The 18,600-nt window shown below is 36.6% G+C and overlaps 1 pseudogene; it reads right to left on the reverse strand.

The window, feature by feature from the left end:
• Nucleotides 1-5,007: 5,007 nt before the first annotated feature.
• LOC109047179 lies at nt 5,008-17,913 on the reverse strand (annotated as a pseudogene).
• Between the last annotated feature and the right edge of the window lie 687 nt (nt 17,914-18,600).

The raw sequence follows: 18,600 nt of genomic DNA on the forward strand, positions 1-18,600 counted from the left end.
AGATGACGCTAGCAAGTCAATCCCACCCTTTTAAACTACCTGTCCTACAGAAACCACTTTTCGACATCGAGTCCCTCCCTATCTACTTTTTTTCATGTCCGTAAAATGGTTCTTAAATGGAATCCTCATGCATTTCCACACTTACTGTTCACATCTGGTTGAGTTACGAGGATTGGACGTTCTTCTAGTTCTGTTTTGTTGTAGACCCAACCAACATGACGTTCTTTTTGTGAAGAAACTCACCAGAGGATGTTGAATTTAGGATGTCTTTAAAAAATATCACTCTTTCCACACATGAATCTCATTGGTTAGAATAGTCTGTATAATATCAAGGACCATTTGAGATGTACTCAGAAGACTATTTCACACACATGCCTTGCACCATGATAATGTTTTTTCGTCGCGTTCAGACATCTCTTTCCACTGCGGTAATGTCGGTTTGCTTCAGCATCTGGTTCAGTATATTTCCTTATGGAACTTTTAACATAATGGATGATTTAATGTTGTGCCAGAGAGCTAAAGCACTCAGCAGTGGCATGTGTGTAGTCAGCGGTTTTGTATTTCTTTCCTTTTTGCAGGGTACCTCGAAATCACCCTCGAGGCATTTCGATTAACAATTCAATTTTGGGTCATCCTCTGTTAACAAGCCTTGGTGTAAATTAAATAATGATTGAATATGCAACTCCAGTGTTTCCGAAAATGTACTTAGGATCGCAGCTTTTCTGATTTCTCTGGTGAAGTTTTTAAACAATCCAGTTTTGGCCTCTGAACAAGCCCAGAGACTCTGGTTGTCCTGTCTGGTGTTTTAATAACTGTTGACAGAGATCCGTGGGGAGTATAACATGTCGCTCCAGGATCAGACAATAGAGGTATAGAGTTCAAATAATGGTTGGGTTGTGTAACGGATCCTAAATTAATGGCTTAGTTCAAGGAAGCCTTGAAGCCTTTGGTCAGGCCTCTGTCACGTTTACTGAAAATAGTGGTGTCTTTTAAATTACTGTTAAATGTTTTAGGTTAACACGTTGACAGAAAATGCTTCATGAAGTTATATACAGTATTTATGGGGGGTGGGGGTTGAAAGTCTTGGCAAAGGCTTTAACGATATGCTAGTTTTCCCAAACAGATTCAAAATCTTTCATGTAAAAAGTAAACAAAAATAAAATTTGTAAAAGCATACAACAACAATAAAAAGTTTTGCATAAGAGCCCATTTATAACTACATATTTGAACAAAATCAAAATTAATCATCGAAAAAATTGTGAATAAAAAAAAATTACTGTGAACAAATAATCGACTGACCTGAATCAATGTGAAAACAATCAAAATTATAAACGTGTAAAATTAAACATTTGCAAAAAAGTCAATGTCTCGCTCTAAGAACATAACAGTGTTTAGTCTTCACAAGGCCATGAGGAACATCACAATCACAAATTCAGACAGGTTTCCAGATATTCTTTTAGAGAAAGTCTCAGTGTTTACCAGAGGAAACATCAAGTTAATGGTGTAACTGACAGCATTTCCCAAATGTGTAATGTGGGAATTAGGAAAAAATTCTGGAAAGTCTGATGGGTTTGTCTAAGGGATTTGTGACGTCTTTATTGGTTGATTGTGGAAACACGGTGTGAATTATCATATGTTTTTAATTACCTAGTTGAAATGCAGACAAATGAGGAGTTAAATTTAAGAGCAGTTTAACTAGATGTCGTAATTACTTATTAAAACATACTAAGTATCTTTACATGTTTTAATATGTAATTAAGGGACAGGGTAAGTAAGGGTATAATTTCTAACTGTATTTAGTGGTTTCTACCAAAGACAGAGAGATGGAAACATTTTTCTTCTTTTATTTTATTATTTACTGTCAGTATTAAATGGTTCTGTGTATTCAATCTTCTCTTCTGCGGTTTAGAGTCCTGAAGGCATGCCTAACAATTGGTGAATTAAAGGAATAGTTCACCTTAAATGTCTGTGTATTTCTGTGGAATATTCAGGATTGAGTTAGATCTGCAGTGAAAAATTATCAATGAATAATGAAATTTGTTCAATGCATTCACTGCAGTCAAAAATTTATCAATGAATAATGGAATTCGGGTTCTGTTTTCTTACATAAAAAGTATTATTATATTACTTCAGAAGACTTTAGAATTTACATGTATGCATGTAGCAGGCGCTTTTATCCATGGCCACTTATAAAAGAGGAACAAAAGCAATTTGTCAAGAGATTTTGTGACCTTTATGTTGCTCTTTAGTGTAGTAGCTCTTGTCCTAGTTCACTTTGACTGTATTTGAATATTTCATTATGAAGCAGCCAGGACATTCTTGAAGAATTCTTATTTTGTGTCACATGAAAGAAAGTCAAAACCCTTGACATGGCGGGAATAAATCATAACGTTTTTGAGTCATCTATTCCTGTGAGACATCAAAGCACTGTGCAGACAGTCTCAGACTGTGACTTCAGTGTATTCTTGCCTTGTTATGGAGCAAATTCCACTTACAATTACGCAGATCTCTAATATGTAAATTTCTCCACATATTTTGTTCATATGTTGTTTCGTTATGGGCCGGTGTTTTGAAACCAGGTTGCTGTGGGTCAGATGGAATCTGTCGGGATTTTGATCCCTTTAACAAACAAGTGGTTTGTTTGGCAGGAGACGTACCAAGATGTGGTCAGCCTTCCAGAGGGATGCCGATCCGAACTCATGATTATAAGAAGTCCTCAACTTTCAGGGTAGATTGCATCAGCTAAGAAAGTGAAATGGAAACTGTGGTACGTAACTTCTGCTGTTTTCCATCTTTTGATGGCCCATGAAACATATTATGTGACTATTAGTTCCTGTGTCTTTCTATGGTGACCACGACGGATACATCCAGATTACATGCTTGAAATACAGTACAGGTCAAAAGTTTGGAAACATTACTATTTTTAATGTTTTTGAAAGAAGTTTCTTCTGCTCATCAAGCCTGCATTTATTTGATCAAAAATACAGGAAAAAAAATTGTAATATTGTGATATATTATTACAATTTAAAATAATTGTTTTTAAATTTATTATACTTTAAATTATAATTTATTTCTGTGATGCAAAGCTGAATTTTTAGGATCATCACATGGTCCTTTAGAAATCATTCTAATATGATGATTCATTATCAAAGTTGGAAACAGTTCTGCTGCTTAATATTTTTTCAGAACATGTGATACTTTTTTAGGATACTTTGATGAATAAAAAAAAAAAAAAAAAAAAAGCTATGTTTTTTCTTTAAAAAATATAAATATTTTGTAATAACAATATACACTACTGGTCAGTAATTTGGGGTCAGTAATTTTTTTTCTTTCTTTTTTTAAATAAATAAAATCAATACTTTTATTCAGCAAGGATGTGTTAAATTGATAAAAAGTGATAGTAAAGAAAATATATTATTAGAATATATATTATTAGAATTTTTTTATTATTATTATTTTGAATTAAATGCAGTTCTTTTTAACCTTTTATTCATCAAATATATTAGACAGCAGAACTGTTTCCAACACTCATAATAAATCAGAATATTAGAATGATTTCTAAAGGATCATGTGATAGACTGGATGTTACATGTGACACTGAAGGCTGGAGTAATGATGCTGAAAATTCAGCTTTGCATCACAGGAATTTTTTTTTTTATTTTTTTTTTTTAAGTATATTCAAATAGAAAACTATTATTTTAAGTTGTAATAATATTTCACAATATTACTGTTTTTTCTGTTTTTTCTATATTTTTGATCAAATAAATGCAGGCTTGATGAACAGAAGAGACTTCTTTCAAAAACATTAAAAATAGTAATGTTTCCAAACTTTTGACCTGTACTGTATAGAAAAGAGTCAATGGCTGTATGTTTCTCAGGATCTCCATGACCATATTCTGGAAGATCGATGTGTCCATGGAAGGAGTGGTAAAGCCATCGCTTGAGCTCCTGCTGAAAATGCCAGACCAGGGTAAGATTAACTGTGTGAAGAGTGAAAAATACATTATGTAAGGGATAATATTGCATCAGGGTTAACCAGCTTATTAAATAGATTAAATAGGCCATTTTTACTAGACTCATAAACTAGACATTTTTTGATTAGCATGATGCCATCAATTAGCTACTCTAGAAGAGAAACATGAAAATAGTCACGGGAATGGTTAAAATATCAAGGAAGTCCTAAGAGGCCATGGAATTTTTTTTTTTTTCTTGTTTTCTCCTGATCTCTAACTGAAGTTATTATCTTAAAGTTACACAACTGAAACACTAGTTGGCAGTAAATATAACTGATGGGATATAAGTTTGTCGAGATCACAAGAAAATTAAATTATGATCACAGGATAACTTTTATGCTGATATCACGAAAAAAGTCTGAAAGTTCAGTCACGATAACGAGAAAACAACTTTTGTTAATTTGAGATGAGAATATAAAAAAACAATTAGTAAACATGAGAAAACTTTTATGTCAAGATTGCGAGAAAATTAAGTTGTGATTGAGAAAACTTTTATATCAACACATTATGTGATCACAAGTCGTGACAATGAGAAAACAACTTTTAAAAAAAAATTGTGATTACGAGAAAACTTTCGTTATGTTGAGACCACTAGAAAATAAAGTCATAATCATGAAAACAGCTATTATGTTGATCACAAGAAAATTAAGTCATGATCACAAGAAAACAAGAATGAAAATTAATCCTTGTCCTCATAAGGCTTCTGTATAATATACAATTTTGTGGTGGTAATACAAAATTGACACGATTGACCCATCAGAATCAAGTATTTTATTATTTTACATGTGTACAATTCATAATAGTGACTTAGAATGTGGTACAATGATCTAAAGTGTTTTATTTTGTTTTCAATTTGGGAGTTTGACACTAAAAAAAGTGATGGAGAATGGCTGGGATTACTTTCAGAGCCTCCTGCGGGTTCTTGGGGTGGAAGCATCTATCGATAACTTGATAAAAACTATGTGTTTGTGAGAAGTCAAAAAACAAGCCAAAGTTCACGTCGTGGGAGCTTCGTATCTAATCTTTTTATTCGATATAAACACCTGTACAATCACCCGTTAGGAACTACATATTGATGCCACCTGTACGTGTCAATCATCTTTACGCATGATATGCCCACACTGTATGGAAATATACATCATTAGACAAGAGCTAGAAAAATAAATAATTTTAAATACAAAATGTTTGACAGCAAAATCCACTTTGTATTTTCAAATAGTTACATTTTAACATTAGATTCCATCACAGAAATGGTGATCTTCCTTTCTTTTCTTGCTTAATAACAGAATTAATGTCCATTCCTACCTACATAGTGATTACAGATCTTTATTTTATTAGAATAACACAATGTCACCACCTCAGACTCATAATATCTCTGGTTCAAAAGGAGAAAGATGTTGTTAAAACAAAGGCAAATACAGCAATGTCTGTTGTGGAGAAACTGCACTTTTCAATCAGTCACAAAAAAACATGACAGTCAAACAAACGCCATCAGTTCCACAATCAAAGTGTTTTCGCTCACAGGTAAAAGGGGTATTAATACTTCTTTTGACACCAGTTCACATTAAGACAAAGGGGAGTGTGAACACAGTTTGGCAATGTTAAATGTTCATCCATGTAAAATGCAAACATTGTTCGCCTGATGGGAACTGCATTGACGACTTTGAGTTAAGCAAGCCGACGCAGTTTGCATCACACTAAAAGAGGTAAAACAGAAGCGCGAGCATCACTCACGCCACAGTACATTGTAACAGTAATATTCCCGCATAACAGAGAAAGGCGCCCATGAGGTGCCATCTTTAGTGTTAGTTACACCATAAAATCTGCGCAAACCGTCTAACTGTGGTTTTTACGATAAAAGACGCCAAACTTGCAACTCGTGTAACGTTAACTCAACACTACCATTTCTGTGGCCTATACGGCTTCTCTGAAAAAAAAAAATCACTGTTGGAAAAAACTGCTGGATCATGCTTTTTATTGTGCTGACAAAAACTGGCGTGCTGTCCATCTTTGGTCGACTTCTGAAATATGTCTGGCTCTGCAACCAATTACAGCCATTAAAACCAAAGCCAAATGTAACCGTAGTAGTGTTCAAGCTGCTGGGGATGGATTCCTCTGGTTGTTTTCTGCTCTGAGATTTCAAAACAGATCACAACTAAGCATATCAGTGTCAAATTCAGAGACAAAGCCATCGTTGATGGACAGACGCACACGAGTTTTCATTTTAAAGCAGTTTTTCTGGGGAAACGGTGGTGTTTTATGTTTGAGATGATGGCCTAGCTTTAAAGTAGTAGTTCAACTAAAAATTTGCACAACATCATGTCTATACTGATGTTTTCCAAATGTTTTTCCAAACTTTTAAAAGAATGGTTACGTAACTTTTGCCATGCAACAACCGTTGTGACCAAAGGCTGTAAAGCTCCAAATAAAGCACCATAGGACTTGGGCACTGTATTTCATGTCTTCTAAAGTCATACAAATTTCAGTCGTTATTCACTTATGATTGTTCAAAAATGTTGCATTCTTTCACAATACTTGGTCAGAATGAACTGACGAGCTGCGTAACGATTTTTTTTGCGATGACATGAAGGTTAGTAAACAATGGACTTTTTTTTTATTATTATTATTGTGAACTACTCTTTAATAAGACACTTCGATGTGTATATAGCGGTTACGCCAGCTGAGCGTACGTTACAAAAATAAAATTTCAACAGCGAGTAATATCATTAGGCTTATCGTCTAATTTATAAAATCTATCTTACGGGTAGTGACGGTGTTATTGCGACCTCATTCGCTAGCATGCAACAGGTCTGTGCTTGTCAGTATTACTCCCGCTACTGTAGCTCGCCGAGGGTCAGAGGTTTGAGGAGCTCTAGGGATGAAGCCGCGCTAAAAACTCAAGTACTTGTCTGTTTTTGAATTCCAAACTGCCTGTACAGCGACTGCAGACACGGCCAAGCTGATGCGCGGTGAAACGTTCATTAGGGAAAATCGCTGTAAGCCACTTTTGGCACTTGGAAACCACAGGAGCGCCGCTGCGTGCTAGAATCACCCAACACACACACCCTCCATGTCCTCCCTTTTTACAGCCAATGACTGACTCATTCAGGTATTCTGTGCTTTAGGAGACCAGCCCCTCAAAAAGAAAAACAATTGTGAACGCCAACTTCATGTGGCAGAACGCTGTGGGAGGGCAAACAACTAGACAGACCAGCAAACAGAAAGAACAAAATTAAATCACTATTTCAGCTTCACTTCTAGGCATTTCCCAAGCAGCACTTGTAGAGGTGTCTCATACAGCATGGAAGAGCAGCGTGCACTCCTGCCTCTCCTTATATAGGCTGGAGGGGGGCGGAGCTTGCGTGCTCCGCAGGTAGTAGTTGACGATTTTGGTGTCCAGCTTGTGCTGGTGAGGGATGCCTTCATACGGTTTGGGGTCCAGATCCAGGATGGAGACTGAATACGTGAAACGAGGCTTCTCCAAATTCAACTGGTGTCTGGAAACAAAGCAAAAGAGAATTAAAATGATGGCAAATGTCAAGGAAGATCATTCGACCAGGGTGAAAACTAACTTACTCCTCATTTTCCTCACAAGGTGCAAACGTGATCATGATTGAGCAGTCTTTGGCAGTCATTGCGACTCTATACTGATGAACCTGGAAAGTAACATCTGAGAGTTAATCTTTACCTTTTTTTTTCTTTTTTTTTGGAAAACGATTCTTAATTGCAACCAAAATACATTCAAAATTAAACTTCTCAGCATCACACGTGCACGGCTTTACCTTCCCAACTGCATATTCTACAGAGCCGTCATCTTCAGCAGGACAGTTTTTCACAGTGTCCATGAAACTCTCATTATAAGGCCCATCTATCTGCAATCGGTTTCTGGAGATACAACAAGTGTTGATTGGATGTTAGTTTATTCATAAAGATGATGTGGCTTTGCATGGAAATCACCTACACCCACATGAGGCCGCAGTGCCTCATGACTTGAACTACTTATATTCACAAATGTGTCTTTTGCACCACCTAGTGTCTGTTCAGTCTTTCAGGGAAAGTAACAAGTCTTACAAATATACAATGGAGTATATTATAACTGGTTAGGATTCATATACTGTTCTGTATTTTTTAAAAATGCTTTCAGTACATGTGAGCGCTGCATAGATCTGAAGTATTTGCCCAGCAGGAACACTGGAGTACTGATCTGATAGATGAGTAACGTAGCACTCAATATCAGTCAATATCCCCGATTAAAAATTCACCTTTCTCTTGGGAACTCTTCTAGATACTGCTCCACGCGTTTGTACAGAGGGTAGATTCCTTCAATATCCAGGTTATCCAGCATCTGGACTTGGAGGATTTTTGCGAGGACACTGTCTTTAGGGAGGCCGTGGTTACCTGTGAACACATGAAAATGAGCTGAACATGTTCTACTGGTAACAGATTTATGACTACCATTATTTCTGTGCCACAATAATCCGACCTTTTATACACCCCTTAACGTGTCATTTAAAATGCAGTTTATTTTCTTAAACTGTGTCCAGCACTTTTGCTCCAGTTCACTCCTACGCATATATCCTGACTCATCAGTGAAGTGATTTCCATTGCACTTGTTTAGCAATATTTTAAAGGAGATAAAACCATGTATTCCCAGCTATCCAGGGTCACTGGTAAAGTGCTCACCATTGCGGAGCAGGTCTCTTGGGAAGGGGCTGGCTTCACAGTGCGGCTTGCTCTCGGACAGATGCACCTTCCTGGGCTCTCCCGAGCGATTCGAGTCCCCGCCGCTGAGCAGAGCGGAGCAGATCACCTGAATGAACTCGTTCAGGACAGCTTTGCCAGGCTGGTGGCCGTTATAAAGGCCGTTACTATGAGGGAAATAAGGCCGAAGGTGCTGAATGAGATCGTTCAATTCGAGTTGCTGCTTGGCATCATCTTTACAGCTAAATATCAACTCTCCGCCCTGAGAAAAAAGAAAAAAAAAAGATGTGAGAAACAACAAATTAATGCAACTTTTCTATTTATCAACCATTTCTAATGGATTAAACCAATATATATATATGTAGCAGCTAGAGTTTAAATATTTGATCTTTTTTCCCCGCTGGTTTGCTGGTCTTTGGTGGTTTGAGCTAGTCACAAATCCAGGTTAAGCTGGTGATCAGCTGGTCAGCAAAGCTAGTTTCCAGCTAAAAACTAGCCAAAATCCCTCTAAAAGCAGCCTGACTGGGCTAGGAGACTAGTTAAGACCAGTAAACCAGTTTAAACTTTTGTTTATTAGTACTATGATAGTAGTACTTCCAAGTTAAAGAAATGTTCTAGGATAAATAAAAAAGTAAGGCCCATTTGCACCAAGGATAAGTATAATGATAAATGTTTTAATAATTGTTCTAACTCTAGAATGGGGAAGTTCACACCACAACAATAACGTTATTGTTGGAATCACTTTCAGAACGATTTATTCCAACGAATGAATGATAAAAACACTGACAGCCAATCAGAATTCACTCAACTTTAAAAATTAAATCAATCAAACATACAAGGCAGCAGACGTCAAAAAAACAAAATTTTACACTCCACTGGACTCTAATATAATATATTCACCGTCTGTTTCACTGTCAGTTACATTTCGAATGCTGAGCATTCTATCAACGGAAGTCGAGGGAAGATTTTCAAACTTTTATCTGAAGTGTAAAGTTCCAAAAATAGACATTTGTTTTCAAGACGTTAAACGATTCGGGACTGAATTAATTACAGAAACTCATATTTACCTTAAAGATTTTCAAGTTGTTTTGTGGTTCCTCTAACAGATTCTTCAATGCAACATACATTCGCTGTTTGCTCCTGGAATAAAAGATATTGCATAAGATTTAGGTGTGTAAAATTAGTTCACTTTTGGAATTAAATTCTTTGAATCTCATTTTAGACATTACAAACAACTAAATTAGAGATTTTTAGCATTTCTGTGACTTGAGCAGCAGTACAAAACCTTCATGCATTACAGATTGTAGAGCTGGTCTCACAGTGGAAAGGTGAGTCACAACTTTTGGGAAAATGTTGATTATACTCCTTTTTCGAGTGAAAAATTCCTTTAACACAGGCCAGTGACGCAACCAGCTTGGTGAATGTCTTTCTCAGTTTGTTAAGAATGCTGGCTAAAGGTCATACTATCAGTGAAAGATATAAATCCAGCTCTGATTTCCTGCATTGAGCGACTGAAGCAGTAACTCACCCTGAGAAGAGATCCAGAGGGCAGTATCTGCTCAATCGCTTCCACTTCCCATTGGCTAACTGTAAAGATCAAAACATGTTACTATAAACTTTACAAACAGTGTCGCTTCATGATGAAACTTTGGGATTCTTGTATTTTCAGCAACATAAGCTCATCTTCTGTAGCCGAGCCTTACAAAGAATTGATTATATGATAAGGTAGAGTACAGACGGCAGGATGTTTACACTACACCATCCTCTTTTCTTTTTTTTTCCTCTTTTTTTAAAGCAGAAGTTAGCTTTAATAAATCTGGCTTCACTTCTTTAAAAGTTTGGCAATGACTAGATTTTTAATTGGTACTTGCCTTGTAATGCTGATGCATGCAGAATCTACAAACTTTGCGCTTGCATTCCTTGGTTATGTTCCTTGAAAAGGGTAGAAATCCACATTTTGGCTGGGGGGGAAAAGGAGAAATATGTAATTGTATCTTTGCATCTCAAGATACACAATGAAGTGTTGTGAATAAGCTTTATATAAAGAAGTTTAGTTGTTTTTATGAACACAAACAAGCCTTTCAGATCAGGTTCACACCACCTCCCTCTGTTTGACTGACCATGTGATTAAAATCCACACAAATAGATTTAACGAGTCATCCAGCTACTTCCCCAAGAACAGACATTCACACTAACTCCTAAAAAACAGTTCAGACTCAGATCTCGCAGTTTAACAACTGACACTAATCCAACCCAACAGTGTTTACACTCTAACACCATGAAGATACAGAAAAACTTATTAACACTGTCAGCAAGTTTAATAAACAGACATGCTTAGACATGTAACACCCAAGTCAACACATTCAAGGCGAGGTTCTTGGCACACTTGCATACAGTTTCGAAAGTCAATGTTTTGGAAACGTGGGTATAACAATTCTGTCACTATCATAACTTTGAGAAAAACTATGTAAATTAGGCTTATTATAGTTCATGCCTTATTTACAATGAGATTTAATATAGATTTGTCTTGTGTTCATGGCAGCAGTTATTCATTGAATGATCAAATGATGGAGAAGAAGGCTGAAGGAATAATTTGCTCAAAAATTAGCTGGAAATTTACTTAGTAATGGGCCATCAAAGATATAAATGATTTATTTTTTTTTTTTATCTGAACAGATTTGGAGAAATGTAGCATTGCATTACTTGCTTAACAATGGGTCCTCTGCAGTGAATGGGTGCCGTGAGAATAGGTGCCTTCGCACTGGAGGAACCTTTTCAGAGTTCCTAGAACTACTGACAGAAGTTACAGCTTTTAGGCGTGTTCGCACCACATGATATAGGAATGGTTTTAGTTCTAGGAACTCCATTTAGGGGAACTAGTTTAGCTCTTTCTTCAGAGTAGGGTTGTATAGGAAATACCAGTGAGGTAAGTGTACGCTGATTTGCCAAATGCAAATGAAACCTGGCATTTTTTAAAAGCCGAGTAAAAATATTCACTCCACGAACATGAAAACGGTGATAACGGCATTTACCTGCTGTCTGCAGCATTATGTTCTTTTCTCAGCCTCGGTGATAACACTACAAGTTGTCATAGATGTAGTCAGATTTTCATGGTCTTTCAATCCTGTAAACTACACGTTTACATAACACCCTCCTTTATTATGAAAACCCACGACACACAACAAAAACAGCTCCAAGCACGGCGTCCTCCATTGGGGAGCAAAATGGTTGCTTCTGGCTAAAGTATGAGTCTTCTATTCATAAAACTCAGTTTCAAAACAAGTATTTTGGTGGATTTTGACATTGCTTTTTCAATGGAGGAAGCGTTATGGATTATAGGCTGGTATTTTGGCGAGAAATGACAGTTTAAAGTTAAAACGTCTTAATGATCTGTTTCTCACACAGCTTTTCACTTCACAAAATGTTAATTGATGGACTGTGGATTATTGTAATTATTTTATCAGCTGTTTGGACTCCCATTCTGACGGCACCCATTCACTGCAGAGGATCCATTGCGGAGCAAGTGATGTAATGCTACATTTCTTTCTGATAAAGAAACAAACTCTTCTACATCTTGAATGGCCTTGTGTTTTCAGCATATTTTCAGTTTTTGGTCATTCATTTAGACATGCATCTAAACAACATATGGTTGAGCGTTTAAATGTCGCACAACCTTGCGCTCAAAACCAATGAATAAATGGTAAACATCACAACTGCATGTGCAAATTCCCCCACCAACACGATCGCACCAGAAGAGATGTGTTGAGACCATGTCGAACCGAACATGGAGTTCACCTTAATCTCAACGCAGATTGGAGGTCTGTGGTCTCTGAGGTGGTGGAGGGGAAGTTGGGTCAGGTTGGGAAGGCATAAACCACACCCGCTGAATGTGTCCATGACCTTATCACAGCGCAGTTCTGAGTAAAGGAAGGATCAGAACACATCACGCAACATCAGAATTAAACCATTTTTCCTATAAATTGTAATTACCATAATGGACCATGTTTTACTTTTGTGGTTTTTAGTAATATCCATTCATCTCAATGTTGAAATTACTGCGATACAAGGATTTCGCTATCAAAAAATTATCATAACACTGTTGGTTTTTGGGGGGCATTACAATGTCACTGCAAAAAAAAAACTTAATTGAAGCAAAAAAAAAAAACATTCGTACCAGGTCGTTCTTGTTGGACCTTTAGCGACAGCTGTCTCACAAAGTCCAGCGGTAGTTTAACAACCTCCTGTGAACATTCAAGCCATTATTTTCATCTCATGGCTTGTGTTAAAGCACCACAATGTAATAATGTACATAAACTGTGACTTACTCCACTGTGAACGTATTTCTCCCCCAGTAAAGGCTTCATGACATATTTACTATAATCCACGATGTTGGGGATGTGTCGAAAAGCTTGTTCTGCGGTCTGGCAGGAAAGAAGTAGGAAAATGAGCTGACACTACGCTGTATCTCAAAACAAACAGACCAAGACCAAACAATTGAAGCAGATTTGCATTTACACTCTTGCAGATACTCTTCATACCAAGAGAAGCACATAACTTCTAAGAAAACACACAGAAATATTTTGTTTAACCTTAAACATTGTGGAAATTGTTGACCAAACGATGCTAAAATTGAAAGTAACTATTTACGTCAATGAAACTTGATAGAACAATCGTTTGTGCATCAATACTTGAGTTACATTGATAGAAATATGTCAAATCATACAATAGTGAGTCATAAACACAATCCATTTTTCCAAGTAATGGAAATATTTATCCATCTGTAGACTTAATGAAAGTCTTTCGCGCCATGTTTTTTAAATTTTGGTCACAATATGCATCCAATAAATCTTTGTCGGAGGTTAAGTCTGTAGCCAGTTCTCTCGCTGGCTTCTAATAGCATGGTATCTTTCACAGTTTGATAAAAGTTACCTTATAGAGTGCACATTGGGGAAGTCATTTGGGAAGTAATAATGTTCAGTGGTGTTGATTTGGGGAAGTTTTACCTGTCGTGTATGTGCGGAGTCTTCGGAGGGAAACTTCAGCAGACGAAGAACCCGACAGTGCTGTAATAGGAAGTGATGTGTTTAAAACCACAGAAATCAAACGAGTCATTTCACGCAGACTTTGAAAGCTGTATGTATCCTTGTCTTATTTTTGTTCAAAAGGGAATTCTTTGAGAAGGGTTTGCCTGTGTGTACAACAAATACTACATCCACTCAGCTGTAAACTGAATACACATTACGTTTTTCCCAGAATGCTCTTAGACATAAATAAGTCCATGAAGGTAAAGGTGACATCACTGCAGTGTCTGGTGGTTTGTTTTATGAAGTGATGCAACCGACGGCCGCTTAAACGCAAATGCAGTTTCTAAACGCACTTGCTCAACGCTTACAAACCCTACTTCTGCCTCACAAAATGTTAATCATAAAGGGATGAAGCTCATAAGTAAATGAATTCACATCAAATATATAAAGAAAATAAATGATTGTACACATCAATAAAACAAAAAATCACAAAATCAAAAAATAAAAAAAAAACCCAAACAATAATCCAATATTTTTAATAATTTTAATCAATATATATAAAAAAATCTTTCAATATATATATATCTTTCATTTTAGCTTTAGTAACTTTGTTGTGTTTTTGTTATTTTTAGTAGTTTTTGTAAAATGTCTATATAGTTTATATTCATTTTGACTCCAGTTTTAGTTATTTTAGTACTTACATTTTAATTAAAAGAAAATTAGAAATGTTAGCTAGCAACAAGCTGAAATAAGCTTAAAAATAAACTTAAAGAGGTCATATGATGCAATTTCAGATTTTCCTTTCTCTTTGGAGTGTTACAAGCTCTTGGTGAATAAAGAAGATCTGTGAAGTTACAAAGACTAAAGTCTCAAATTCAAAGAGATATTCTTTATCAAAGTTAAGACTTGTCCACACCACCCTGAAACGGCTCGTTCTAACACGCCCCCACATCTCTACGTCAGTATGTGGGAAGATTTGCGTAATGCCGGTTAAATGTTCACGCAAAGAAAGAAGGCGTGCTTTCAGCAGTTATTGTGGAAGCAGCTGTCAGGGAGATGCTGTGTGTATCTTGGCGAAAGCAAAAGCACTTTATTTGGCCTTCCGTGAGTAGATGCATTTAGGAATCTTTAAGATTACTTACAACAGAACAGCAATGCATTTTATGGACGGCCGTTTCGTGAACCTAGGAGAGGAGCTAATTCTGACTCTGCTACGACAATCTGGCGCTACTGAATCAGCTTCTGTATGTTTTGTTATTAGTTTAACTATTTAATATTGACTGTTCAAATCATCGTGTGTGTGTGTGTGTATGTGTGTGTGTGTGTGTGAGAGAGAGAGAGAGACAAAGTCACACAGTGGAGTCTGCTGTCTTAACCGTCAGTGGCTTGTGTACTGCAAACACATAGGAGCTTCATCACTGTGTCTGTCACGCGACTATGTTCCCCTTTCTGGCTTGAACTGGGTGTTCGGCCAATCACAATGCACTGGGTCAGTTGGCCAATCAGAGCAGACTGCTCTTGTCAGAAGGAGGGACTTTGTAGAAAACGATGCGTTTGAGAGAGGCGGAGCATAGAGGACCTACAATAATGTACAGTATTTGAAAAATAATGTGTTTTTTGAACATTAAAGCATGTCAACATACTACACGTTACACCAAATACACAAAATAGCGATCTTTAAAAAAGCATCATATGACCCCTTTAAAGTCCATGTGAAGTCAATATTAATTGCCTGTTCTGAGTTCATCACACCACAGGAAAAGTGTTATTAACCACCAGGCAAATTTGAATGCTTAAAAAAAACACCAAGTGAGTAAAATAAGCGATCGAAATCTTGAAAAAATAAGCAGTATTCTCTGTTCTCAAATGCTGTCAACGCTTACACTGGTACTGCTGAAACCACGCCCACTCGCAGAAAAGCTGCGTCTCTCTCTGGTCTTCCTCTACAGCCTATTTAAGTGAGGATACCAAGCTGTTTTGTAAATTATTGCAACCTGGAATTATGCATTTACGTGCGTAGAGGCAGAAATGCGACAGCCGTGTCCGAATGTCACGTGCAGTGGAAAGATAGCTTTAAAGTGTTAGGGGAGGGGCCATGCGACTCCGTTTCGTCATCAAGTCATGATTTTAGCCCCACCCAAAAAAATCCTGAACACGAAAATGGTGAAAACCTGTTTACCTCCACAATTAAGTACTACATAGTTCACAGTCTTTGTAACATGTTTCCGCAATGCATTTCAGACATTTATGTGTTTAGAAAAAATTCTCAGAATTGATTTCACATGGACTTTAAGTCTTCCATTTATTATTATTGGAGTTAAAGTTTATTTAAAACAGCACTATATATATATATATATATATATATATATATATATATATATATATATAATATATATATATATATATAATAACCCAACTATAATACAACAATGAAAACCATCCTGTCCAGACAATTATTTTTGTGATAATAAAACTTGTTAATTTTTTTTTTTTAAATACAATTAGAAAATATTACTTGTATACAACTTAAATATTTTACATAAATATTTATATTACAATAGCGAATTTTATTATTCCAGCAAGAACTTCTAGGGGGAAAAGTGTTTAATTGTCATGAAAAAAAATTCAAGAATTTCTTTCATATGTCATTGTGCATCCGAAATGCCTTTTTACAAATAGTTTTACAAGATACCTAACTCTTTCGGGCTGATTTGATCAAGACGACGTGGTCCAGCTCGTACTCCAAGAATGTAAAACCAGACCAGGCAACAAGACAAAAATCCACACGAGAGTGTGGGAGCGTGAAAGAATGTCAGTAAACAGCACATAGAGACGGACAAGCCCTTGCAGGACTCTAAAACTGGCTGGAAAACTGCATCAAAGCTTCACCCGTTTTCCCCACACCCAGTTTTGACACGATTACATGAACATATTGGCCAGTGTTTTCTCAGGCAGCTTCCTGTGATTGGACGCACAATTCCGTGTTGTAATCGGTAATATATATCCAGCATGTTTTATGACTCCACCACGCGTTTTTTCTGGCAGCTTGTTCTCAGTTTATTTATCGTATGATGGTACAGATGATCCCAAATGAACTGGAAGATCAGACAAAGGTTAATCCGTTTGCATATCCTTGATCTTAACAAAACAGGACCTTGATATTGCCATCCTAGTGACCAAAGGAGTCAACTACATGATAAAACCAACTGATAAATGAATCATTTACATATAGTTTCCATTACTTAGAATACCTAAGACATAAATTATGACTCAGATCTTATATGCAATATATTTAGAATTTCTCTCCTTTGTCCAAATATAGGAGAGTTTCAGACAAGAGTGCTTAGACCAAGTTCTAGCAAAGTAAAACAACCTTAAAACAATATAACATTGTTAAAAATTCAGACGTTTTGGTCTCTAATCGTGCTTTTTATCCCCAAAGAAAGTGATAAACTTCTATATTCCCTTCCATCATGATGGTCTAAAACCGGTCTAGACCAGCATTATCTTTCACCCAATGAAGGGGGAACTGTTAAAAGTTTCAATCTGAACTTTGAAGCCTGGATGAGGAAGATGTTAAGTGTATGTAATCACAGAAACCCAATTTTAGATGCTCAGAATCATCCAGAAACTGAAACATCTCCACTGACCATTCATTCAAATGGCTCTCAGCATTAACTTACATATCCTATTTTTGCCACTGAAATAGTTTATTAAACTTTCGAGCTCATAAAGTGGGTGTGGCATGGGTAACGCGCATGTAGTACATTGACTTTATCAATGAATCCTGGTTTAGCCTGCTAGGTGGCTATTAGCTTTGAAGCCCTGACAATACCCTTTTAAGAAAGGGAAGAGGGTTATTTCCGTCTAGTGATGGTATAAAGCGACCAGACTTTGTGTTTAGGTCCTTTCCGAGAAGTTTGATTCGAGTTCCTGTTGACTGGCTCCGATTTGATTGAGTTTAAATTATTCTCGGCTAAGCTAAAAGCTAGTAACTATTGAACACTTACCTGCAAATGAGACACGACCAGACTCTTATTGCCCTCGCCGTGATATTTCCAGTCGTTTTTTCGTCCATTTTAGCCAGTTCCATAACCTAGAGCAACCGTAAGCTGATGGGGGTTTTGGCGAGGATTTGATACTCCGGGCGAGAGGACCGTGGTCAGGCTCAAAACTTCTGAAGGGTCCTCGTCTGACACACCGGACGGGTGTAGCGCCACTACCCGCTTTCGCGAGGACACGCCCCCTCTGCGCTCTCATTGGCCAAGAGCAGGGATCGCAGTTTCTCATTGGCCAGAAGTCTTTGCCATTGTTAAATTCGTCCGCTGATTGGATGTTGAAAGTGACAATCAAATGGTCGTTCTCTACTGAAAGCAGTTGATGATGTCATGAACGCATGATTGCTGTTTTCCTTCCCTTTTCTGTTCGCTTGCACATGATTTGCTCAGAAAAACTTGAGATTTATAAGTATAAATGTATTAATCCAATAGTAAAATGATATATGTAAATGTATATACAATTTTCGGAATTACTGAAAATAATTTACGTTTCATTTTACCAGAATACTTTTCAAAACGTATATGTTATATGAAAAATTATAGACTACTATATCTATAAAATTATGTCGTGAACACGATTGCTTTTTTTCTTTTCTTTTATGGTCGCTTGCACATGATTTGCTCAGAAAAATTATATTTTTGTTTTCATAAGTTATAAATAATGCGAATAAATAAATATTTATTTTAACCTGAATACATTTTAATTGTGTACCTTGTGAGTATTAGTAGTAGTAGTAGTTATTGTTGTATATAATTTGCATTTAAAGAACTTTAAAAAAAAAATAATAATAATAGGTTGGGATT

The sequence above is a fragment of the Cyprinus carpio genome, chromosome B22 (assembly GCF_018340385.1).
Source record: "Cyprinus carpio isolate SPL01 chromosome B22, ASM1834038v1, whole genome shotgun sequence".
NCBI classification, from domain to species: domain Eukaryota; kingdom Metazoa; phylum Chordata; class Actinopteri; order Cypriniformes; family Cyprinidae; genus Cyprinus; species Cyprinus carpio.